Source organism: Mixophyes fleayi, chromosome 10, assembly GCF_038048845.1.
Source record: "Mixophyes fleayi isolate aMixFle1 chromosome 10, aMixFle1.hap1, whole genome shotgun sequence".
In the NCBI taxonomy this organism is placed as follows: Eukaryota; Metazoa; Chordata; class Amphibia; order Anura; family Limnodynastidae; genus Mixophyes; species Mixophyes fleayi.
In genome coordinates, this window is record NC_134411.1 from 48540743 (window position 1) to 48565739 (window position 24997).

Sequence of the window (24997 nt, forward strand, 5' to 3'; positions counted from 1 at the left end):
TTTAGATTTTGTCTTTGGATTTACATTGTAGTGGTTATCAGACATGTTTTAGTTTTTCGTGTAAAGTTTGATGTATGTTATGAAAGGGAATTTTATTTATATGTCTTCCTAAAAAAGGCATATGTTCAAAACAAGGCTTGCTAAATCACTGGAAATGAATCCTTAAAAATGTGGGGCTACTGATCGATAAAACTACAAGGCATTAAACATCATGAATGCTGTCACATTTTTCTCTTTAAAATTGAAATATTAACTACTCAAAAATCTTCTCTAAACTTGATTCCAAGGGTTTAAACAGAAGTTTGACCAACAATTCAAAAATTGCACATTTCCAGGTTTCATATCATATGTCGAGTCATTCAACTTTGCTGAACTGTGCAGAAACAGGTTACATCTTGGTTTCATAGTGTAGTGGTTATCACATCTGCTTTACACGCAGAAGGTCCTGGGTTCAATCCCCAGTGAAACCATGTTTATGTTCTGATTAACCAATCAATCTTTAAATATTTCCATACTCAACATATCTCTTCTGGTGATTTAAACTGTGAAAAGGGTAGTTTTTTCAATAGAAACTGGCCTTTCTTCTAATGGGAATAAATGTAGTCTTAAACTACACTTTAAGTTTTAGTTCATAAAAGTAGTATATACTTGTAATCCAGTAATTTTAAAATTAAAAGTTAAGTTGACTTATCTCCTTTTTGCCAAAAATGTATTTTCATGATTTCTATATATTTTTAAAGCAAAAGAGCTTGTTAAAATGTTTTTTTGTTCATTTTTCTACATTAATGAATATACTTTATGCTGTGTAAATTTTCTCTGTAAAATTGAAATCTCATAAGCTTCTCCATGCAATTGTTTCTTCCATATCTCCACTGCTCGACTGACAGCCCTGGCTCAGACCTAGGGATTCTGGGACACTGCAGAGAGTGGGTGTGATGAGGAGGACCATTAAGAAGCTGCTATCACAGAGAATGCTATTTTTCTGTGATTCAATATGTTCATGCCCACCATTGTGACTGCTTAATATTAGAAACAAAAATATGTGCTGTTGTGAGACTACTAAAATAGGAGAACCCTGGAAAAAACTTCCTGTGTGAAATTTTCAGGGCTCGCAGTTGACTGCTGGTTTTTGATCACCAGCAGGCAATATCTTTGGAAATTTAATTTCAGTTGCAAATTAGTCACCCTCTGATTAAAGAAAATCAAATTCTTTAAATACTATGCTGTGTAGTGACATTTGCTTTCAAAAAAGTTATTTTCAATGAAAACAAGTTCTTTCCAAAACTAGTATATGGTAGTTAAGCATTAAAGAATTTAGATTTTGTCTTTGGATTTACAGTGTAGTGGTTATCAGACATGTTTTAGTTTTTCGTGTAAAGTTTGATGTATGTTATGAAAGGGAATTTTATTTATATGTCTTCCTAAAAAAGGCATATGTTCAAAACAAGGCTTGCTAAATCACTGGAAATGAATCCTTAAAAATGTGGGGCTACTGATCGATAAAACTACAAGGCATTAAACATCATGAATGCTGTCACATTTTTCTCTTTAAAATTGAAATATTAACTACTCAAAAATCTTCTCTAAACTTGATTCCAAGGGTTTAAACAGAAGTTTGACCAACAATTCAAAAATTGCACATTTCCAGGTTTCATATCATATGTCGAGTCATTCAACTTTGCTGAACTGTGCAGAAACAGGCTACGTCTTGGTTTCATAGTGTAGTGGTTATCACATCTGCTTTACACGCAGAAGGTCCTGGGTTTAATCCCCAGTGAAACCATGTTTATGTTCTGATTAACCAATCAATCTTTAAATATTTCCATACTCAACATATCTCTTCTGGTGATTTAAACTGTGAAAAAGGTAGTTTGTTCATTAGAAACTGGCCTTTCTGCTAATGGGAATAAATGTAGTCTTAAACTACACTTTAAGTTTTAGTTCATAAAAATAGTATATACTTGTAATCCAGTAATTTTAAAATTGAAAGTTAAGTTGACTTATCTCCTTTTTGCCAACAATGTATTTTCATGATTTCTATATATTTTTAAAGCAAAAGAGCTTGTTAAAATGTTTTTTTGTTCATTTTTCTACATTAATGAATATACTTTATGCTGTGTAAATTTTCTCTGTAAAATTGAAATCTCATAAGCTTCTCCATGCAATTGTTTCTTCCATATCTCCACTGCTCGACTGACAGCCCTGGCTGAGACCTAGGGATAGTGAGACACTGCAGAGAGTGGGTGTGATGAGGAGGACCATTTAGAAGCTGCTATGACAGAGAATGCTATTTTTCTGTGATTCAATATGTTCATGCCCACCATTGTGACTGCTTAATATTAGAAACAAAAATATGTGCTGTTATAAGACTACTAAAATAGGAGAACCCTGGAATAAACTTCCTGTGTGAAATTTTCAGGGCTCGCAGTTGACTGCTGGTTTTTGATCACCAGCAGGCAATATCTTTGGAAATTTAATTTCAGTTGCAAATTAGTCACCCTCTGATTAAAGAAAATCAAATTCTTTAAATACTATGCTGTGTAGTGACATTTGCTTTCAAAAAAGTTATTTTCAATGAAAACAAGTTCTTTCCAAAACTAGTATATGGTAGTTGAGCATTAAAGAATTTAGATTTTGTCTTTGGATTTACAGTGTAGTGGTTATCAGACATGTTTTAGTTTTTCGTGTAAAGTTTGATGTATGTTATGAAAGGGAATTTTATTTATATGTCTTCCTAAAAAAGGCATATGTTCAAAACAAGGCTTGCTAAATCACTAAAAAGGAATCCTTAAAAATGTGGGGCTACTGATCGATAAAACTACAAGGCATTAAACATCATGAATGCTGTCACATTTTTCTCTTTAAAATTGAAATATTAACTACTCAAAAATCTTCTCTAAACTTGATTCCAATGGTTTAAACAGAAGTTTGACCAACAATTCAAAATTTGCACATTTCCAGGTTTCATATCATATGTCGAGTCATTCAACTTTGCTGAACTGTGCAGAAACAGGCTCCGTCTTGGTTTCATAGTGTAGTGGTTATCACATCTGCTTTACACGCAGAAGGTCCTGGGTTCAATCCCCAGTGAAACCATGTTTATGTTCTGATTAACCAATCAATCTTTAAATATTTCCATACTCAACATATCTCTTCTGGTGATTTAAACTGTGAAAAAGATAGTTTGTTCAATAGAAACTGGCCTTTCTGCTAATGGGAATAAATGTAGTCTTAAACTACACTTTAAGTTTTAGTTCATAAAAATAGTATATACTTGTAATCCAGTAATTTTAAAATTGAAAGTTAAGTTGACTTATCTCCTTTTTGCCAACAATGTATTTTCATGATTTCTATATATTTTTAAAGCAAAAGAGCTTGTTAAAATGTTTTTTTGTTCATTTTTCTACATTAATGAATATACTTTATGCTGTGTAAATTTTCTCTGTAAAATTGAAATCTCATAAGCTTCTCCATGCAATTGTTTCTTCCATATCTCCACTGCTCGACTGACAGCCCTGGCTGAGACCTAGGGATAGTGGGACACTGCAGAGAGTGGGTGTGATGAGGAGGACCATTTAGAAGCTGCTATGACAGAGAATGCTATTTTTCTGTGATTCAATATGTTCATGCCCACCATTGTGACTGCTTAATATTAGAAACAAAAATATGTGCTGTTGTGAGACTACTAAAATAGGAGAACCCTGGAAAAAACTTCCTGTGTGAAATTTTCAGGGCTCGCAGTTGACTGCTGGTTTTTGATCACCAGCAGGCAATATCTTTGGAAATTTAATTTCAGTTGCAAATTAGTCATCCTCTGATTAAAGAAAATCAAATTCTTTAAATACTATGCTGTGTAGTGACATTTGCTTTCAAAAAAGTTATTTTCAATGAAAACAAGTTCTTTCCAAAACTAGTATATGGTAGTTAAGCATTAAAGAATTTAGATTTTGTCTTTGGATTTACAGTGTAGTGGTTATCAGACATGTTTTAGTTTTTCGTGTAAAGTTTGATGTATGTTATGAAAGGGAATTTTATTTATATGTCTTCCTAAAAAAGGCATATGTTCAAAACAAGGCTTGCTAAATCACTGGAAATGAATCCTTAAAAATGTGGGGCTACTGATCGATAAAACTACAAGGCATTAAACATCATGAATGCTGTCACATTTTTCTCTTTAAAATTGAAATATTAACTACTCAAAAATCTTCTCTAAACTTGATTCCAATGGTTTAAACAGAAGTTTGACCAACAATTCAAAATTTGCACATTTCCAGGTTTCATATCATATGTCGAGTCATTCAACTTTGCTGAACTGTGCAGAAACAGGCTCCGTCTTGGTTTCATAGTGTAGTGGTTATCACATCTGCTTTACACGCAGAAGGTCCTGGGTTCAATCCCCAGTGAAACCATGTTTATGTTCTGATTAACCAATCAATCTTTAAATATTTCCATACTCAACATATCTCTTCTGGTGATTTAAACTGTGAAAAAGATAGTTTGTTCAATAGAAACTGGCCTTTCTGCTAATGGGAATAAATGTAGTCTTAAACTACACTTTAAGTTTTAGTTCATAAAAATAGTATATACTTGTAATCCAGTAATTTTAAAATTGAAAGTTAAGTTGACTTATCTCCTTTTTGCCAACAATGTATTTTCATGATTTCTATATATTTTTAAAGCAAAAGAGCTTGTTAAAATGTTTTTTTGTTCATTTTTCTACATTAATGAATATACTTTATGCTGTGTAAATTTTCTCTGTAAAATTGAAATCTCATAAGCTTCTCCATGCAATTGTTTCTTCCATATCTCCACTGCTCGACTGACAGCCCTGGCTGAGACCTAGGGATAGTGGGACACTGCAGAGAGTGGGTGTGATGAGGAGGACCATTTAGAAGCTGCTATGACAGAGAATGCTATTTTTCTGTGATTCAATATGTTCATGCCCACCATTGTGACTGCTTAATATTAGAAACAAAAATATGTGCTGTTGTGAGACTACTAAAATAGGAGAACCCTGGAAAAAACTTCCTGTGTGAAATTTTCAGGGCTCGCAGTTGACTGCTGGTTTTTGATCACCAGCAGGCAATATCTTTGGAAATTTAATTTCAGTTGCAAATTAGTCACCCTCTGATTAAAGAAAATCAAATTCTTTAAATACTATGCTGTGTAGTGACATTTGCTTTCAAAAAAGTTATTTTCAATGAAAACAAGTTCTTTCCAAAACTAGTATATGGTAGTTAAGCATTAAAGAATTTAGATTTTGTCTTTGGATTTACAGTGTAGTGGTTATCAGACATGTTTTAGTTTTTCGTGTAAAGTTTGATGTATGTTATGAAAGGGAATTTTATTTATATGTCTTCCTAAAAAAGGCATATGTTCAAAACAAGGCTTGCTAAATCACTGGAAATGAATCCTTAAAAATGTGGGGCTACTGATCGATAAAACTACAAGGCATTAAACATCATGAATGCTGTCACATTTTTCTCTTTAAAATTGAAATATTAACTACTCAAAAATCTTCTCTAAACTTGATTCCAAGGGTTTAAACAGAAGTTTGACCAACAATTCAAAAATTGCACATTTCCAGGTTTCATATCATATGTCGAGTCATTCAACTTTGCTGAACTGTGCAGAAACAGGCTACGTCTTGGTTTCATAGTGTAGTGGTTATCACATCTGCTTTACACGCAGAAGGTCCTGGGTTTAATCCCCAGTGAAACCATGTTTATGTTCTGATTAACCAATCAATCTTTAAATATTTCCATACTCAACATATCTCTTCTGGTGATTTAAACTGTGAAAAAGGTAGTTTGTTCATTAGAAACTGGCCTTTCTGCTAATGGGAATAAATGTAGTCTTAAACTACACTTTAAGTTTTAGTTCATAAAAATAGTATATACTTGTAATCCAGTAATTTTAAAATTGAAAGTTAAGTTGACTTATCTCCTTTTTGCCAACAATGTATTTTCATGATTTCTATATATTTTTAAAGCAAAAGAGCTTGTTAAAATGTTTTTTTGTTCATTTTTCTACATTAATGAATATACTTTATGCTGTGTAAATTTTCTCTGTAAAATTGAAATCTCATAAGCTTCTCCATGCAATTGTTTCTTCCATATCTCCACTGCTCGACTGACAGCCCTGGCTGAGACCTAGGGATAGTGGGACACTGCAGAGAGTGGGTGTGATGAGGAGGACCATTTAGAAGCTGCTATGACAGAGAATGCTATTTTTCTGTGATTCAATATGTTCATGCCCACCATTGTGACTGCTTAATATTAGAAACAAAAATACGTGCTGTTGTGAGACTACTAAAATAGGAGAACCCTGGAAAAAACTTCCTGTGTGAAATTTTCAGGGCTCGCAGTTGACTGCTGGTTTTTGATCACCAGCAGGCAATATCTTTGGAAATTTAATTTCAGTTGCAAATTAGTCACCCTCTGATTAAAGAAAATCAAATTCTTTAAATACTATGCTGTGTAGTGACATTTGCTTTCAAAAAAGTTATTTTCAATGAAAACAAGTTCTTTCCAAAACTAGTATATGGTAGTTGAGCATTAAAGAATTTAGATTTTGTCTTTGGATTTACAGTGTAGTGGTTATCAGACATGTTTTAGTTTTTCGTGTAAAGTTTGATGTATGTTATGAAAGGGAATTTTATTTATATGTCTTCCTAAAAAAGGCATATGTTCAAAACAAGGCTTGCTAAATCACTAAAAAGGAATCCTTAAAAATGTGGGGCTACTGATCGATAAAACTACAAGGCATTAAACATCATGAATGCTGTCACATTTTTCTCTTTAAAATTGAAATATTAACTACTCAAAAATCTTCTCTAAACTTGATTCCAAGGGTTTAAACAGAAGTTTGACCAACAATTCAAAAATTGCACATTTCCAGGTTTCATATCATATGTCGAGTCATTCAACTTTGCTGAACTGTGCAGAAACAGGCTCCGTCTTGGTTTCATAGTGTAGTGGTTATCACATCTGCTTTACACGCAGAAGGTCCTGGGTTCAATCCCCAGTGAAACCATGTTTATGTTCTGATTAACCAATCAATCTTTAAATATTTCCATACTCAACATATCTCTTCTGGTGATTTAAACTGTGAAAAAGATAGTTTGTTCAATAGAAACTGGCCTTTCTGCTAATGGGAATAAATGTAGTCTTAAACTACACTTTAAGTTTTAGTTCATAAAAATAGTATATACTTGTAATCCAGTAATTTTAAAATTGAAAGTTAAGTTGACTTATCTCCTTTTTGCCAACAATGTATTTTCATGATTTCTATATATTTTTAAAGCAAAAGAGCTTGTTAAAATGTTTTTTTGTTCATTTTTCTACATTAATGAATATACTTTATGCTGTGTAAATTTTCTCTGTAAAATTGAAATCTCATAAGCTTCTCCATGCAATTGTTTCTTCCATATCTCCACTGCTCGACTGACAGCCCTGGCTGAGACTTAGGGATAGTGGGACACTGCAGAGAGTGGGTGTGATGAGGAGGACCATTTAGAAGCTGCTATGACAGAGAATGCTATTTTTCTGTGATTCAATATGTTCATGCCCACCATTGTGACTGCTTAATATTAGAAACAAAAATATGTGCTGTTGTGAGACTACTAAAATAGGAGAACCCTGGAAAAAACTTCCTGTGTGAAATTTTCAGGGCTCGCAGTTGACTGCTGGTTTTTGATCACCAGCAGGCAATATCTTTGGAAATTTAATTTCAGTTGCAAATTAGTCACCCTCTGATTAAAGAAAATCAAATTCTTTAAATACTATGCTGTGTAGTGACATTTGCTTTCAAAAAAGTTATTTTCAATGAAAACAAGTTCTTTCCAAAACTAGTATATGGTAGTTGAGCATTAAAGAATTTAGATTTTGTCTTTGGATTTACAGTGTAGTGGTTATCAGACATGTTTTAGTTTTTCGTGTAAAGTTTGATGTATGTTATGAAAGGGAATTTTATTTATATGTCTTCCTAAAAAAGGCATATGTTCAAAACAAGGCTTGCTAAATCACTAAAAAGGAATCCTTAAAAATGTGGGGCTACTGATCGATAAAACTACAAGGCATTAAACATCATGAATGCTGTCACATTTTTCTCTTTAAAATTGAAATATTAACTACTCAAAAATCTTCTCTAAACTTGATTCCAAGGGTTTAAACAGAAGTTTGACCAACAATTCAAAAATTGCACATTTCCAGGTTTCATATCATATGTCGAGTCATTCAACTTTGCTGAACTGTGCCGAAACAGGCTACGTCTTGGTTTCATAGTGTAGTGGTTATCACATCTGCTTTACACGCAGAAGGTCCTGGGTTCAATCCCCAGTGAAACCATGTTTATGTTCTGATTAACCAATCAATCTTTAAATATTTCCATACTCAACATATCTCTTCTGGTGATTTAAACTGTGAAAAGGGTAGTTTGTTCAATAGAAACTGGACTTTCTGCTAATGGGAATAAATGTAGTCTTAAACTACACTTTAAGTTTTAATTCATAAAAATAGTATATACTTGTAATCCAGTAATTTTAAAATTAAAAGTTAAGTTGACTTATCTCCTTTTTGCCAAAAATGTATTTTCATGATTTCTATATATTTTTAAAGCAAAAGAGCTTGTTAAAATGTTTTTTTGTTCATTTTTCTACATTAATGAATATACTTTATGCTGTGTAAATTTTCTCTGTAAAATTGAAATCTCATAAGCTTCTCCATGCAATTGTTTCTTCCATATCTCCACTGCTCGACTGACAGCCCTGGCTGAGACCTAGGGATAGTGGGACACTGCAGAGAGTGGGTGTGATGAGGAGGACCATTAAGAAGCTGCTATGACAGAGAATGCTATTTTTATGTGATTCAATATGTTCATGCCCACCATTGTGACTGCTTAATATTAGAAACAAAAATATGTGCTATTGTGAGACTACTAAAATAGGAGAACCCTGGAAAAAACTTCCTGTGTGAAATTTTCAGGGCTCGCAGTTGACTGCTGGTTTTTGATCACCAGCAGGCAATATCTTTGGAAATTTAATTTCAGTTGCAAATTAGTCATCCTCTGATTAAAGAAAATCAAATTCTTTAAATACTATGCTGTGTAGTGACATTTGCTTTCAAAAAAGTTATTTTCAATGAAAACAAGTTCTTTCCAAAACTAGTATATGGTAGTTGAGCATTAAAGTATTTAGATTTTGTCTTTGGATTTACAGTGTAGTGGTTATCAGACATGTTTTAGTTTTTCGTGTAAAGTTTGATGTATGTTATGAAAGGGAATTTTATTTATATGTCTTCCTAAAAAAGGCATATGTTCAAAACAAGGCTTGCTAAATCACTGGAAATGAATCCTTAAAAATGTGGGGCTACTGATCGATAAAACTACAAGGCATTAAACATCATGAATGCTGTCACATTTTTCTCTTTAAAATTGAAATATTAACTACTCAAAAATCTTCTCTAAACTTGATTCCAAGGGTTTAAACAGAAGTTTGACCAACAATTCAAAATTTGCACATTTCCAGGTTTCATATCATATGTCGAGTCATTCAACTTTGCTGAACTGTGCAGAAGCAGGCTACGTCTTGGTTTCATAGTGTAGTGGTTATCACATCTGCTTTACACGCAGAAGGTCCTGGGTTCAATCCCCAGTGAAACCATGTTTATGTTCTGATTAACCAATCAATCTTTAAATATTTCCATACTCAACATATCTCTTCTGGTGATTTAAACTGTGAAAAAGGTAGTTTGTTCAATAGAAACTGGCTTTTCTGCTAATGGGAATAAATGTAGTCTTAAACTACACTTTAAGTTTTAGTTCATAAAAATAGTATATACTTGTAATCCAGTAATTTTAAAATTGAAAGTTAAGTTGACTTATCTCCTTTTTGCCAACAATGTATTTTCATGATTTCTATATATTTTTAAAGCAAAAGAGCTTGTTAAAATGTTTTTTTGTTCATTTTTCTACATTAATGAATATACTTTATGCTGTGTAAATTTTCTCTGTAAAATTGAAATCTCATAAGCTTCTCCATGCAATTGTTTCTTCCATATCTCCACTGCTCGACTGACAGCCCTGGCTGAGACCTGGGGATAGTGGGACACTGCAGAGAGTGGGTGTGATGAGGAGGACCATTAAGAAGCTGCTATGACAGAGAATGCTATTTTTATGTGATTCAATATGTTCATGCCCACCATTGTGACTGCTTAATATTAGAAACAAAAATATGTGCTGTTGTGAGACTACTAAAATAGGAGAACCCTGGAAAAAACTTCCTGTGTGAAATTTTCAGGGCTCACAGTTGACTGCTGGTTTTTGATTACCAGCAGGCAATATCTTTGGAAATTTAATTTCAGTTGCAAATTAGTCATCCTCTGATTAAAGAAAATCAAATTCTTTAAATACTATGCTGTGTGGTGACATTTGCTTTCAAAAAAGTTATTTTCAATGAAAACAAGTTCTTTCCAAAACTAGTATATGGTAGTTGAGCATTAAAGTATTTAGATTTTGTCTTTGGATTTACAGTGTAGTGGTTATCAGACATGTTTTAGTTTTTCGTGTAAAGTTTGATGTATGTTATGAAAGGGAATTTTATTTATATGTCTTCCTAAAAAAGGCATATGTTCAAAACAAGGCTTGCTAAATCACTGGAAATGAATCCTTAAAAATGTGGGGCTACTGATCGATAAAACTACAAGGCATTAAACATCAAGAATGCTGTCACATTTTTCTCTTTAAAATTGAAATATTAACTACTCAAAAATCTTCTCTAAACTTGATTCCAAGGGTTTAAACAGAAGTTTGACCAACAATTCAAAAATTGCACATTTCCAGGTTTCATATCATATGTCGAGTCATTTAACTTTGCTGAACTGTGCAGAAACAGGCTACGTCTTGGTTTCATAGTGTAGTGGTTATCACATCTGCTTTACACGCAGAAGGTCCTGGGTTTAATCCCCAGTGAAACCATGTTTATATTCTGATTAACCAATCAATCTTTAAATATTTCCATACTCAACATATCTCTTCTGGTGATTTAAACTGTGAAAAAGGTAGTTTGTTCAATAGAAACTGGCCTTTCTGCTAATGGGAATAAATGTAGTCTTAAACTACACTTTAAGTTTTAGTTCATAAAAATAGTATATACTTGTAATCCAGTAATTTTAAAATTGAAAGTTAAGTTGACTTATCTCCTTTTTGCCAACAATGTATTTTCATGATTTCTATATATTTTTAAAGCAAAAGAGCTTGTTAAAATGTTTTTTTGTTCATTTTTCTACATTAATGAATATACTTTATGCTGTGTAAATTTTCTCTGTAAAATTGAAATCTCATAAGCTTCTCCATGCAATTGTTTCTTCCATATCTCCACTGCTCGACTGACAGCCCTGGCTGAGACCTAGGGATAGTGGGACACTGCAGAGAGTGGGTGTGATGAGGAGGACCATTAAGAAGCTGCTATGACAGAGAATGCTATTTTTCTGTGATTCAATATGTTCATGCCCACCATTGTGACTGCTTAATATTAGAAACAAAAATATGTGCTGTTGTGAGACTACTAAAATAGGAGAACCCTGGAAAAAACTTCCTGTGTGAAATTTTCAGGGCTCGCAGTTGACTGCTGGTTTTTGATCACCAGCAGGCAATATCTTTGGAAATTTAATTTCAGTTGCAAATTAGTCACCCTCTGATTAAAGAAAATCAAATTCTTTAAATACTATGCTGTGTAGTGACATTTGCTTTCAAAAAAGTTATTTTCAATGAAAACAAGTTCTTTCCAAAACTAGTATATGGTAGTTGAGCATTAAAGAATTTAGATTTTGTCTTTGGATTTACAGTGTAGTGGTTATCAGACATGTTTTAGTTTTTCGTGTAAAGTTTGATGTATGTTATGAAAGGGAATTTTATTTATATGTCTTCCTAAAAAAGGCATATGTTCAAAACAAGGCTTGCTAAATCACTAAAAAGGAATCCTTAAAAATGTGGGGCTACTGATCGATAAAACTACAAGGCATTAAACATCATGAATGCTGTCACATTTTTCTCTTTAAAATTGAAATATTAACTACTCAAAAATCTTCTCTAAACTTGATTCCAAGGGTTTAAACAGAAGTTTGACCAACAATTCAAAAATTGCACATTTCCAGGTTTCATATCATATGTCGAGTCATTCAACTTTGCTGAACTGTGCAGAAACAGGCTACGTCTTGGTTTCATAGTGTAGTGGTTATCACATCTGCTTTACACGCAGAAGGTCCTGGGTTTAATCCCCAGTGAAACCATGTTTATGTTCTGATTAACCAATCAATCTTTAAATATTTCCATACTCAACATATCTCTTCTGGTGATTTAAACTGTGAAAAGGGTAGTTTGTTCAATAGAAACTGGACTTTCTGCTAATGGGAATAAATGTAGTCTTAAACTACACTTTAAGTTTTAATTCATAAAAATAGTATATACTTGTAATCCAGTAATTTTAAAATTAAAAGTTAAGTTGACTTATCTCCTTTTTGCCAAAAATGTATTTTCATGATTTCTATATATTTTTAAAGCAAAAGAGCTTGTTAAAATGTTTTTTTGTTCATTTTTCTACATTAATGAATATACTTTATGCTGTGTAAATTTTCTCTGTAAAATTGAAATCTCATAAGCTTCTCCATGCAATTGTTTCTTCCATATCTCCACTGCTCGACTGACAGCCCTGGCTGAGACCTAGGGATTCTGGGACACTGCAGAGAGTGGGTGTGATGAGGAGGACCATTAAGAAGCTGCTATCACAGAGAATGCTATTTTTCTGTGATTCAATATGTTCATGCCCACCATTGTGACTGCTTAATATTAGAAACAAAAATATGTGCTATTGTGAGACTACTAAAATAGGAGAACCCTGGAAAAAACTTCCTGTGTGAAATTTTCAGGGCTCGCAGTTGACTGCTGGTTTTTGATCACCAGCAGGCAATATCTTTGGAAATTTAATTTCAGTTGCAAATTAGTCACCCTCTGATTAAAGAAAATCAAATTCTTTAAATACTATGCTGTGTAGTGACATTTGCTTTCAAAAAAGTTATTTTCAATGAAAACAAGTTCTTTCCAAAACTAGTATATGGTAGTTGACCATTAAAGAATTTAGATTTTGTCTTTGGATTTACAGTGTAGTGGTTATCAGACATGTTTTAGTTTTTCGTGTAAAGTTTGATGTATGTTATGAAAGGGAATTTTATTTATATGTCTTCCTAAAAAAGGCATATGTTCAAAACAAGGCTTGCTAAATCACTGGAAATGAATCCTTAAAAATGTGGGGCTACTGATCGATAAAACTACAAGGCATTAAACATCATGAATGCTGTCACATTTTTCTCTTTAAAATTGAAATATTAACTACTCAAAAATCTTCTCTAAACTTGATTCCAAGGGTTTAAACAGAAGTTTGACCAACAATTCAAAAATTGCACATTTCCAGGTTTCATATCATATGTCGAGTCATTCAACTTTGCTGAACTGTGCAGAAACAAGCTACGTCTTGGTTTCATAGTGTAGTGGTTATCACATCTGCTTTACACGCAGAAGGTCCTGGGTTTAATCCCCAGTGAAACCATGTTTATATTCTGATTAACCAATCAATCTTTAAATATTTCCATACTCAACATATCTCTTCTGGTGATTTAAACTGTGAAAAAGGTAGTTTGTTCAATAGAAACTGGCCTTTCTGCTAATGGGAATAAATGTAGTCTTAAACTACACTTTAAGTTTTAGTTCATAAAAATAGTATATACTTGTAATCCAGTAATTTTAAAATTGAAAGTTAAGTTGACTTATCTCCTTTTTGCCAACAATGTATTTTCATGATTTCTATATATTTTTAAAGCAAAAGAGCTTGTTAAAATGTTTTTTTGTTCATTTTTCTACATTAATGAATATACTTTATGCTGTGTAAATTTTCTCTGTAAAATTGAAATCTCATAAGCTTCTCCATGCAATTGTTTCTTCCATATCTCCACTGCTCGACTGACAGCCCTGGCTGAGACCTAGGGATAGTGGGACACTGCAGAGAGTGGGTGTGATGAGGAGGACCATTAAGAAGCTGCTATGACAGAGAATGCTATTTTTCTGTGATTCAATATGTTCATGCCCACCATTGTGACTGCTTAATATTAGAAACAAAAATATGTGCTGTTGTGAGACTACTAAAATAGGAGAACCCTGGAAAAAACTTCCTGTGTGAAATTTTCAGGGCTCGCAGTTGACTGCTGGTTTTTGATCACCAGCAGGCAATATCTTTGGAAATTTAATTTCAGTTGCAAATTAGTCACCCTCTGATTAAAGAAAATCAAATTCTTTAAATACTATGCTGTGTAGTGACATTTGCTTTCAAAAAAGTTATTTTCAATGAAAACAAGTTCTTTCCAAAACTAGTATATGGTAGTTGAGCATTAAAGAATTTAGATTTTGTCTTTGGATTTACAGTGTAGTGGTTATCAGACATGTTTTAGTTTTTCGTGTAAAGTTTGATGTATGTTATGAAAGGGAATTTTATTTATATGTCTTCCTAAAAAAGGCATATGTTCAAAACAAGGCTTGCTAAATCACTAAAAAGGAATCCTTAAAAATGTGGGGCTACTGATCGATAAAACTACAAGGCATTAAACATCATGAATGCTGTCACATTTTTCTCTTTAAAATTGAAATATTAACTACTCAAAAATCTTCTCTAAACTTGATTCCAAGGGTTTAAACAGAAGTTTGACCAACAATTCAAAAATTGCACATTTCCAGGTTTCATATCATATGTCGAGTCATTCAACTTTGCTGAACTGTGCAGAAACAGGCTACGTCTTGGTTTCATAGTGTAGTGGTTATCACATCTGCTTTACACGCAGAAGGTCCTGGGTTTAATCCCCAGTGAAACCATGTTTATGTTCTGATTAACCAATCAATCTTTAAATATTTCCATACTCAACATATCTCTTCTGGTGATTTAAACTGTGAAAAGGGTAGTTTGTTCAATAGAAACTGGACTTTCTGCTAATGGGAATAAATGTAGTCTTAAACTACACTTTAAGTTTTAATTCATAAAAATAGTATATACTTGTAATCCAGTAATTTTAAAATTAAAAGTTAAGTTGACTTATCTCCTTTTTGCCAAAAATGTATTTTCATGATTTCTATATATTTTTAAAGCAAAAGAGCTTGTTAAAATGTTTTTTTGTTCATTTTTCTAAATTAATGAATATACTTTATGCTGTGTAAATTTTCTCTGTAAAATTGAAATCTCATAAGCTTCTCCATGCAATTGTTTCTTCCATATCTCCACTGCTCGACTGACAGCCCTGGCTGAGACCTAGGGATTCTGGGACACTGCAGAGAGTGGGTGTGATGAGGAGGACCATTAAGAAGCTGCTATCACAGAGAATGCTATTTTTCTGTGATTCAATATGTTCATGCCCACCATTGTGACTGCTTAATATTAGAAACAAAAATATGTGCTATTGTGAGACTACTAAAATAGGAGAACCCTGGAAAAAACTTCCTGTGTGAAATTTTCAGGGCTCGCAGTTGACTGCTGGTTTTTGATCACCAGCAGGCAATATCTTTGGAAATTTAATTTCAATTGCAAATTAGTCATCCTCTGATTAAAGAAAATCAAATTCTTTAAATACTATGCTGTGTAGTGACATTTGCTTTCAAAAAAGTTATTTTCAATGAAAACAAGTTCTTTCCAAAACTAGTATATGGTAGTTGAGCATTAAAGAATTTAGATTTTGTCTTTGGATTTACAGTGTAGTGGTTATCAGACATGTTTTAGTTTTTCGTGTAAAGTTTGATGTATGTTATGAAAGGGAATTTTATTTATATGTCTTCCTAAAAAAGGCATATGTTCAAAACAAGGCTTGCTAAATCACTGGAAATGAATACTTAAAAATGTGGGGCTACTGATCGATAAAACTACAAGGCATTAAACATCATGAATGCTGTCACATTTTTCTCTTTAAAATTGAAATATTAACTACTCAAAAATCTTCTCTAAACTTGATTCCAAGGGTTTAAACAGAAGTTTGACCAACAATTCAAAAATTGCACATTTCCAGGTTTCATATCATATGTCGAGTCATTCAACTTTGCTGAACTGTGCAGAAACAGGCTACGTCTTGGTTTCATAGTGTAGTGGTTATCACATCTGCTTTACATGTAGAAGGTCCTGGGTTTAATCCCCAGTGAAACCATGTTTATGTTCTGATTAACCAATCAATCTTTAAATATTTCCATACTCAACATATCTCTTCTGGTGATTTAAACTGTGAAAAAGGTAGTTTGTTCAATAGAAACTGGCCTTTCTGCTAATGGGAATAAATGTAGTCTTAAACTACACTTTAAGTTTTAGTTCATAAAAATAGTATATACTTGTAATCCAGTAATTTTAAAATTGAAAGTTAAGTTGACTTATCTCCTTTTTGCAAACAATGTATTTTCATGATTTCTATATATTTTTAAAGCAAAAGAGCTTGTTAAAATGTTTTTTTGTTCATTTTTCTACATTAATGAATATACTTTATGCTGTGTAAATTTTCTCTGTAAAATTGAAATCTCATAAGCTTCTCCATGCAATTGTTTCTTCCATATCTCCACTGCTCGACTGACAGCCCTGGCTGAGACCTAGGGATTCTGGGACACTGCAGAGAGTGGGTGTGATGAGGAGGACCATTAAGAAGCTGCTATCACAGAGAATGCTATTTTTCTGTGATTCAATATGTTCATGCCCACCATTGTGACTGCTTAATATTAGAAACAAAAATATGTGCTATTGTGAGACTACTAAAATAGGAGAACCCTGGAAAAAACTTCCTGTGTGAAATTTTCAGGGCTCGCAGTTGACTGCTGGTTTTTGATCACCAGCAGGCAATATCTTTGGAAATTTAATTTCAGTTGCAAATTAGTCATCCTCTGGTTAAAGAAAATCAAATTCTTTAAATACTATGCTGTGTAGTGACATTTGCTTTCAAAAAAGTTATTTTCAATGAAAACAAGTTCTTTCCAAAACTAGTATATGGTAGTTGAGCATTAAAGAATTTAGATTTTGTCTTTGGATTTACAGTGTAGTGGTTATCAGACATGTTTTAGTTTTTCGTGTAAAGTTTGATGTATGTTATGAAAGGGAATTTTATTTATATGTCTTCCTAAAAAAGGCATATGTTCAAAACAAGGCTTGCTAAATCACTAAAAAGGAATCCTTAAAAATGTGGGGCTACTGATCGATAAAACTACAAGGCATTAAACATCATGAATGCTGTCACATTTTTCTCTTTAAAATTGAAATATTAACTACTCAAAAATCTTCTCTAAACTTGATTCCAAGGGTTTAAACAGAAGTTTGACCAACAATTCAAAAATTGCACATTTCCAGGTTTCATATCATATGTCGAGTCATTCAACTTTGCTGAACTGTGCAGAAACAGGCTACGTCTTGGTTTCATAGTGTAGTGGTTATCACATCTGCTTTACACGCAGAAGGTCCTGGGTTCAATCCCCAGTGAAACCATGTTTATGTTCTGATTAACCAATCAATCTTTAAATATTTCCATACTCAACATATCTCTTCTGGTGATTTAAACTGTGAAAAGGGTAGTTTGTTCAATAGAAACTGGCCTTTCTGCTAATGGGAATAAATGTAGTCTTAAACTACACTTTAAGTTTTAATTCATAAAAATAGTATATACTTGTAATCCAGTAATTTTAAAATTAAAAGTTAAGTTGACTTATCTCCTTTTTGCCAACAATGTATTTTCATGATTTCTATATATTTTTAAAGCAAAAGAGCTTGTTAAAATGTTTTTTTGTTCATTTTTCTACATTAATGAATATACTTTATGCTGTGTAAATTTTCTCTGTAAAATTGAAATCTCATAAGCTTCTCCATGCAATTGTTTCTTCCATATCTCCACTGCTCGACTGACAGCCCTGGCTGAGACCTAGGGATTCTGGGACACTGCAGAGAGTGGGTGTGATGAGGAGGACCATTAAGAAGCTGCTATCACAGAGAATGCTATTTTTCTGTGATTCAATATGTTCATGCCCACCATTGTGACTGCTTAATATTAGAAACAAAAATATGTGCTATTGTGAGACTACTAAAATTGGAGAACCCTGGAAAAAACTTCCTGTGTGAAATTTTCAGGGCTCGCAGTTGACTGCTGGTTTTTGATCACCAGCAGGCAATATCTTTGGAAATTTAATTTCAGTTGCAAATTAGTCATCCTCTGATTAAAGAAAATCAAATTCTTTAAATACTATGCTGTGTAGTGACATTTGCTTTCAAAAAAGTTATTTTCAATGAAAACAAGTTCTTTCCAAAACTAGTATATGGTAGTTGAGCATTAAAGAATTTAGATTTTGTCTTTGGATTTACAGTGTAGTGGTTATCAGACATGTTTTAGTTTTTCGTGTAAAGTTTGATGTATGTTATGAAAGGGAATTTTATTTATATGTCTTCCTAAAAAAGGCATATGTTCAAAACAAGGTTTGCTAAATCACTGGAAATGAATCCTTAAAAATGTGGGGCTACTGATCGATAAAACTACAAGGCATTAAACATCATGAATGCTGTCACATTTTTCTCTTTAAAATTGAAATATTAACTACTCAAAAATCTTCTCTAAACTTGATTCCAAGGGTTTAAACAGAAGTTTGACCAACAATTCAAAAATTGCACATTTCCAGGTTTCATATCATATGTCGAGTCATTCAACTTTGCTGAACTGTGCAGAAACAGGCTATGTCTTGGTTTCATAGTGTAGTGGTTATCACATCTGCTTTACACGCAGAAGGTCCTGGGTTCAATCCCCAGTGAAACCATGTTTATGTTCTGATTAACCAATCAATCTTTAAATATTTCCATACTCAACATATCTCTTCTGGTGATTTAAACTGTGAAAAAGGTAGTTTATTCAATAGAAACTGGCCTTTCTGCTAATGGGAACAAATGTAGTCTTAAACTACACTTTAAGTTTTAGTTCATAAAAATAGTATATACTTGTAATCCAGTAATTTTAAAATTGAAAGTTAAGTTGACTTATCTCCTTTTTGCCAACAATGTATTTTCATGATTTCTATATATTTTTAAAGCAAAAGAGCTTGTTAAAATGTTTTTTTGTTCATTTTTCTACATTAATGAATATACTTTATGCTGTGTAAATTTTCTCTGTAAAATTAAAATCTCATAAGCTTCTCCATGCAATTGTTTCTTCCATATCTCCACTGCTCGACTGACAGCCCTGGCTGAGACCTAGGGATAGTGGGACACTGCAGAGAGTGGGTGTGATGAGGAGGACCATTAAGAAGCTGCTATCACAGAGAATGCTATTTTTCTGTGATTCAATATGTTCATGCCCACCATTGTGACTGCTTAATATTAGAAACAAAAATATGTGCTGTTGTGAGACTACTAAAATAGGAGAACCCTGGAAAAAACTTCCTGTGTGAAATTTTCAGGGCTCGCAGTTGACTGCTGGTTTTTGATCACCAGCAGGCAATATCTTTGGAAATTTAATTTCAGTTGCAAATTAGTCATCCTCTGATTAAAGAAAATCAAATTCTTTAAATACTATGCTGTGTAGTGACATTTGCTTTCAAAAAAGTTATTTTCAATGAAAACAAGTTCTTTCCAAAACTAGTATATGGTAGTTGAGCATTAAAGAATTTAGATTTTGTCTTTGGATTTACAGTGTAGTGGTTATCAGACATGTTTTAGTTTTTCGTGTAAAGTTTGATGTATGTTATGAAAGGGAATTTTATTTATATGTCTTCCTAAAAAAGGCATATGTTCAAAACAAGGCTTGCTAAATCACTAAAAAGGAATCCTTAAAAATGTGGGGCTACTGATCGATAAAACTACAAGGCATTAAACATCATGAATGCTGTCACATTTTTCTCTTTAAAATTGAAATATTAACTACTCAAAAATCTTCTCTAAACTTGATTCCAAGGGTTTAAACAGAAGTTTGACCAACAATTCAAAAATTGCACATTTCCAGGTTTCATATCATATGTCGAGTCATTCAACTTTGCTGAACTGTGCAGAAACAGGCTACATCTTGGTTTCATAGTGTAGTGGTTATCACATCTGCTTTACACGCAGAAGGTCCTGGGTTCAATCCCCAGTGAAACCATGTTTATGTTCTGATTAACCAATCACTCTTTAAATATTTCCATACTCAACATATCTCTTCTGGTGATTTAAACTGTGAAAAAGGTAGTTTGTTCAATAGAAACTGGCCTTTCTGCTAATGGGAATAAATGTAGTCTTAAACTACACTTTAAGTTTTAATTCATAAAAATAGTATATACTTGTAATCCAGTAATTTTAAAATTAAAAGTTAAGTTGACTTATCTCCTTTTTGCCAACAATGTATTTTCATGATTTCTATATATTTTTAAAGCAAAAGAGCTTGTTAAAATGTTTTTTTGTTCATTTTTCTACATTAATGAATATACTTTATGCTGTGTAAATTTTCTCTGTAAAATTAAAATCTCATAAGCTTCTCCATGCAACTGTTTCTTCCATATCTCCACTGCTTGACTGACAGCCCTGGCTGAGACCTAGGGATTCTGGGACACTGCAGAGAGTGGGTGTGATGAGGAGGACCATTAAGAAGCTGCTATCACAGAGAATGCTATTTTTCTGTGATTCAATATGTTCATGCCCACCATTGTGACTGCTTAATATTAGAAACAAAAATATGTGCTATTGTGAGACTACTAAAATAGGAGAACCCTGGAAAAAACTTCCTGTGTGAAATTTTCAGGGCTCGCAGTTGACTGCTGGTTTTTGATCACCAGCAGGCAATATCTTTGGAAATTTAATTTCAGTTGCAAATTAGTCATCCTCTGATTAAAGAAAATCAAATTCTTTAAATACTATGCTGTGTAGTGACATTTGCTTTCAAAAAAGTTTTTTTCAATGAAAACAAGTTCTTTCCAAAACTAGTATATGGTAGTTGAGCATTAAAGAATTTAGATTTTGTCTTTGGATTTACAGTGTAGTGGTTATCAGACATGTTTTAGTTTTTCGTGTAAAGTTTGATGTATGTTATGAAAGGGAATTTTATTTATATGTCTTCCTAAAAAAGGCATATGTTCAAAACAAGGCTTGCTAAATCACTGGAAATGAATCCTTAAAAATGTGGGGCTACTGATCGATAAAACTACAAGGCATTAAACATCATGAATGCTGTCACATTTTTCTCTTTAAAATTGAAATATTAACTACTCAAAAATCTTCTCTAAACTTGATTCCAAGGGTTTAAACAGAAGTTTGACCAACAATTCAAAAATTGCACATTTCCAGGTTTCATATCATATGTCGAGTCATTCAACTTTGCTGAACTGTGCAGAAACAGGCTACATCTTGGTTTCATAGTGTAGTGGTTATCACATCTGCTTTACACGCAGAAGGTCCTGGGTTCAATCCCCAGTGAAACCATGTTTATGTTCTGATTAACCAATCACTCTTTAAATATTTCCATACTCAACATATCTCTTCTGGTGATTTAAACTGTGAAAAAGGTAGTTTGTTCAATAGAAACTGGCCTTTCTGCTAATGGGAATAAATGTAGTCTTAAACTACACTTTAAGTTTTAATTCATAAAAATAGTATATACTTGTAATCCAGTAATTTTAAAATTAAAAGTTAAGTTGACTTATCTCCTTTTTGCCAACAATGTATTTTCATGATTTCTATATATTTTTAAAGCAAAAGAGCTTGTTAAAATGTTTTTTTGTTCATTTTTCTACATTAATGAATATACTTTATGCTGTGTAAATTTTCTCTGTAAAATTAAAATCTCATAAGCTTCTCCATGCAATTGTTTCTTCCATATCTCCACTGCTCGACTGACAGCCCTGGCTGAGACCTAGGGATAGTGGGACACTGCAGAGAGTGGGTGTGATGAGGAGGACCATTAAGAAGCTGCTATCACAGAGAATGCTATTTTTCTGTGATTCAATATGTTCATGCCCACCATTGTGACTGCTTAATATTAGAAACAAAAATATGTGCTGTTGTGAGACTACTAAAATAGGAGAACCCTGGAAAAAACTTCCTGTGTGAAATTTTCAGGGCTCGCAGTTGACTGCTGGTTTTTGATCACCAGCAGGCAATATCTTTGGAAATTTAATTTCAGTTGCAAATTAGTCATCCTCTGATTAAAGAAAATCAAATTCTTTAAATACTATGCTGTGTAGTGACATTTGCTTTCAAAAAAGTTATTTTCAATGAAAACAAGTTCTTTCCAAAACTAGTATATGGTAGTTGAGCATTAAAGAATTTAGATTTTGTCTTTGGATTTACAGTGTAGTGGTTATCAGACATGTTTTAGTTTTTCGTGTAAAGTTTGATGTATGTTATGAAAGGGAATTTTATTTATATGTCTTCCTAAAAAAGGCATATGTTCAAAACAAGGCTTGCTAAATCACTAAAAAGGAATCCTTAAAAATGTGGGGCTACTGATCGATAAAACTACAAGGCATTAAACATCATGAATGCTGTCACATTTTTCTCTTTAAAATTGAAATATTAACTACTCAAAAATCTTCTCTAAACTTGATTCCAAGGGTTTAAACAGAAGTTTGACCAACAATTCAAAAATTGCACATTTCCAGGTTTCATATCATATGTCGAGTCATTCAACTTTGCTGAACTGTGCAGAAACAGGCTACATCTTGGTTTCATAGTGTAGTGGTTATCACATCTGCTTTACACGCAGAAGGTCCTGGGTTCAATCCCCAGTGAAACCATGTTTATGTTCTGATTAACCAATCACTCTTTAAATATTTCCATACTCAACATATCTCTTCTGGTGATTTAAACTGTGAAAAAGGTAGTTTGTTCAATAGAAACTGGCCTTTCTGCTAATGGGAATAAATGTAGTCTTAAACTACACTTTAAGTTTTAATTCATAAAAATAGTATATACTTGTAATCCAGTAATTTTAAAATTAAAAGTTAAGTTGACTTATCTCCTTTTTGCCAACAATGTATTTTCATGATTTCTATATATTTTTAAAGCAAAAGAGCTTGTTAAAATGTTTTTTTGTTCATTTTTCTACATTAATGAATATACTTTATGCTGTGTAAATTTTCTCTGTAAAATTAAAATCTCATAAGCTTCTCCATGCAACTGTTTCTTCCATATCTCCACTGCTTGACTGACAGCCCTGGCTGAGACCTAGGGATTCTGGGACACTGCAGAGAGTGGGTGTGATGAGGAGGACCATTAAGAAGCTGCTATCACAGAGAATGCTATTTTTCTGTGATTCAATATGTTCATGCCCACCATTGTGACTGCTTAATATTAGAAACAAAAATATGTGCTATTGTGAGACTACTAAAATAGGAGAACCCTGGAAAAAACTTCCTGTGTGAAATTTTCAGGGCTCGCAGTTGACTGCTGGTTTTTGATCACCAGCAGGCAATATCTTTGGAAATTTAATTTCAGTTGCAAATTAGTCATCCTCTGATTAAAGAAAATCAAATTCTTTAAATACTATGCTGTGTAGTGACATTTGCTTTCAAAAAAGTTATTTTCAATGAAAACAAGTTCTTTCCAAAACTAGTATATGGTAGTTGAGCATTAAAGAATTTAGATTTTGTCTTTGGATTTACAGTGTAGTGGTTATCAGACATGTTTTAGTTTTTCGTGTAAAGTTTGATGTATGTTATGAAAGGGAATTTTATTTATATGTCTTCCTAAAAAAGGCATATGTTCAAAACAAGGCTTGCTAAATCACTGGAAATGAATCCTTAAAAATGTGGGGCTACTGATCGATAAAACTACAAGGCATTAAACATCATGAATGCTGTCACATTTTTCTCTTTAAAATTGAAATATTAACTACTCAAAAATCTTCTCTAAACTTGATTCCAAGGGTTTAAACAGAAGTTTGACCAACAATTCAAAAATTGCACATTTCCAGGTTTCATATCATATGTCGAGTCATTCAACTTTGCTGAACTGTGCAGAAACAGGCTATGTCTTGGTTTCATAGTGTAGTGGTTATCACATCTGCTTTACACGCAGAAGGTCCTGGGTTCAATCCCCAGTGAAACCATGTTTATGTTCTGATTAACCAATCAATCTTTAAATATTTCCATACTCAACATATCTCTTCTGGTGATTTAAACTGTGAAAAAGGTAGTTTATTCAATAGAAACTGGCCTTTCTGCTAATGGGAACAAATGTAGTCTTAAACTACACTTTAAGTTTTAGTTCATAAAAATAGTATATACTTGTAATCCAGTAATTTTAAAATTGAAAGTTAAGTTGACTTATCTCCTTTTTGCCAACAATGTATTTTCATGATTTCTATATATTTTTAAAGCAAAAGAGCTTGTTAAAATGTTTTTTTGTTCATTTTTCTACATTAATGAATATACTTTATGCTGTGTAAATTTTCTCTGTAAAATTGAAATCTCATAAGCTTCTCCATGCAATTGTTTCTTCCATATCTCCACTGCTCGACTGACAGCCCTGGCTGAGACCTAGGGATAGTGGGACACTGCAGAGAGTGGGTGTGATGAGGAGGACCATTAAGAAGCTGCTATCACAGAGAATGCTATTTTTCTGTGATTCAATATGTTCATGCCCACCATTGTGACTGCTTAATATTAGAAACAAAAATATGTGCTGTTGTGAGACTACTAAAATAGGAGAACCCTGGAAAAAACTTCCTGTGTGAAATTTTCAGGGCTCGCAGTTGACTGCTGGTTTTTGATCACCAGCAGGCAATATCTTTGGAAATTTAATTTCAGTTGCAAATTAGTCATCCTCTGATTAAAGAAAATCTAATTCTTTAAATACTATGCTGTGTAGTGACATTTGCTTTCAAAAAAGTTATTTTCAATGAAAACAAGTTCTTTCCAAAACTAGTATATGGTAGTTGAGCATTAAAGAATTTAGATTTTGTCTTTGGATTTACAGTGTAGTGGTTATCAGACATGTTTT

At 32.8% G+C, this 24997-nt stretch overlaps 19 non-coding genes across 19 annotated transcripts; all 19 read left to right on the plus strand.

Moving 5' to 3' along the window:
• The first annotated feature begins 397 nt into the window (after nucleotides 1-397).
• Nucleotides 398-470, plus strand: TRNAV-UAC (transfer RNA valine (anticodon UAC)). Its single transcript has one exon. It is a non-coding gene; the product is annotated as a tRNA-Val (tRNA).
• Nucleotides 471-1710: 1240 nt separating this feature from the next.
• Nucleotides 1711-1783, plus strand: TRNAV-UAC (transfer RNA valine (anticodon UAC)). The gene has a single exon. It is a non-coding gene; the product is annotated as a tRNA-Val (tRNA).
• Nucleotides 1784-3023: 1240 nt separating this feature from the next.
• On the plus strand, nucleotides 3024-3096 carry TRNAV-UAC (transfer RNA valine (anticodon UAC)). Its single transcript has one exon. It is a non-coding gene; the product is annotated as a tRNA-Val (tRNA).
• Nucleotides 3097-4336: 1240 nt separating this feature from the next.
• TRNAV-UAC (transfer RNA valine (anticodon UAC)) lies at nucleotides 4337-4409 on the plus strand. The gene has a single exon. It is a non-coding gene; the product is annotated as a tRNA-Val (tRNA).
• Nucleotides 4410-5649: 1240 nt separating this feature from the next.
• On the plus strand, nucleotides 5650-5722 carry TRNAV-UAC (transfer RNA valine (anticodon UAC)). The gene has a single exon. It is a non-coding gene; the product is annotated as a tRNA-Val (tRNA).
• Nucleotides 5723-6962: 1240 nt separating this feature from the next.
• TRNAV-UAC (transfer RNA valine (anticodon UAC)) lies at nucleotides 6963-7035 on the plus strand. The gene has a single exon. It is a non-coding gene; the product is annotated as a tRNA-Val (tRNA).
• Nucleotides 7036-8275: 1240 nt separating this feature from the next.
• Nucleotides 8276-8348, plus strand: TRNAV-UAC (transfer RNA valine (anticodon UAC)). The gene has a single exon. It is a non-coding gene; the product is annotated as a tRNA-Val (tRNA).
• A 1240-nt stretch (nucleotides 8349-9588) lies between these two features.
• On the plus strand, nucleotides 9589-9661 carry TRNAV-UAC (transfer RNA valine (anticodon UAC)). Its single transcript has one exon. It is a non-coding gene; the product is annotated as a tRNA-Val (tRNA).
• Nucleotides 9662-10901: 1240 nt separating this feature from the next.
• Nucleotides 10902-10974, plus strand: TRNAV-UAC (transfer RNA valine (anticodon UAC)). Its single transcript has one exon. It is a non-coding gene; the product is annotated as a tRNA-Val (tRNA).
• Nucleotides 10975-12214: 1240 nt separating this feature from the next.
• TRNAV-UAC (transfer RNA valine (anticodon UAC)) lies at nucleotides 12215-12287 on the plus strand. The gene has a single exon. It is a non-coding gene; the product is annotated as a tRNA-Val (tRNA).
• Nucleotides 12288-13527: 1240 nt separating this feature from the next.
• Nucleotides 13528-13600, plus strand: TRNAV-UAC (transfer RNA valine (anticodon UAC)). Its single transcript has one exon. It is a non-coding gene; the product is annotated as a tRNA-Val (tRNA).
• A 1240-nt stretch (nucleotides 13601-14840) lies between these two features.
• TRNAV-UAC (transfer RNA valine (anticodon UAC)) lies at nucleotides 14841-14913 on the plus strand. Its single transcript has one exon. It is a non-coding gene; the product is annotated as a tRNA-Val (tRNA).
• Nucleotides 14914-16153: 1240 nt separating this feature from the next.
• TRNAV-UAC (transfer RNA valine (anticodon UAC)) lies at nucleotides 16154-16226 on the plus strand. Its single transcript has one exon. It is a non-coding gene; the product is annotated as a tRNA-Val (tRNA).
• A 1240-nt stretch (nucleotides 16227-17466) lies between these two features.
• On the plus strand, nucleotides 17467-17539 carry TRNAV-UAC (transfer RNA valine (anticodon UAC)). The gene has a single exon. It is a non-coding gene; the product is annotated as a tRNA-Val (tRNA).
• A 1240-nt stretch (nucleotides 17540-18779) lies between these two features.
• TRNAV-UAC (transfer RNA valine (anticodon UAC)) lies at nucleotides 18780-18852 on the plus strand. The gene has a single exon. It is a non-coding gene; the product is annotated as a tRNA-Val (tRNA).
• Nucleotides 18853-20092: 1240 nt separating this feature from the next.
• On the plus strand, nucleotides 20093-20165 carry TRNAV-UAC (transfer RNA valine (anticodon UAC)). The gene has a single exon. It is a non-coding gene; the product is annotated as a tRNA-Val (tRNA).
• A 1240-nt stretch (nucleotides 20166-21405) lies between these two features.
• TRNAV-UAC (transfer RNA valine (anticodon UAC)) lies at nucleotides 21406-21478 on the plus strand. Its single transcript has one exon. It is a non-coding gene; the product is annotated as a tRNA-Val (tRNA).
• Nucleotides 21479-22718: 1240 nt separating this feature from the next.
• On the plus strand, nucleotides 22719-22791 carry TRNAV-UAC (transfer RNA valine (anticodon UAC)). The gene has a single exon. It is a non-coding gene; the product is annotated as a tRNA-Val (tRNA).
• Nucleotides 22792-24031: 1240 nt separating this feature from the next.
• Nucleotides 24032-24104, plus strand: TRNAV-UAC (transfer RNA valine (anticodon UAC)). The gene has a single exon. It is a non-coding gene; the product is annotated as a tRNA-Val (tRNA).
• The last annotated feature ends 893 nt before the right edge of the window (nucleotides 24105-24997 follow it).